This window comes from Penaeus monodon, chromosome 22 (genome assembly GCF_015228065.2).
Source record: "Penaeus monodon isolate SGIC_2016 chromosome 22, NSTDA_Pmon_1, whole genome shotgun sequence".
NCBI classification, from domain to species: domain Eukaryota; kingdom Metazoa; phylum Arthropoda; class Malacostraca; order Decapoda; family Penaeidae; genus Penaeus; species Penaeus monodon.
The window spans coordinates 3,953,613-3,953,932 of NC_051407.1; positions in this window are offsets into that span (position 1 = coordinate 3,953,613).

The window sequence follows — 320 nt, forward strand, 5'->3', positions numbered from 1 at the left end:
ATATAAAAATCAAGGGTTACGGGATCCTTTGCAATGCATCTCTTTTGCTCTAATAAGGCCCTTTTCAGACCTCTTCCCGTACCCCCAGCTGAGTCGGAACCGTAGGTGTGCAACTGGTAGCAATACGGATGGAGGCCTTTTAATTTTGGGGTTGGGGCCTTGAGATTCTACGTTAGCTCTGTAGTTTTCCTGTGACCCTTCATGAGTGACATTTTCTACGGAATGGGAGGTACTGCTGTAGACTAGTGTGTGCAGATGATGAAAAAATTAAAGGTTTGGAAAGTTTAGAAAGAAAAAATTATGTATTGTAGGGTGTTTTG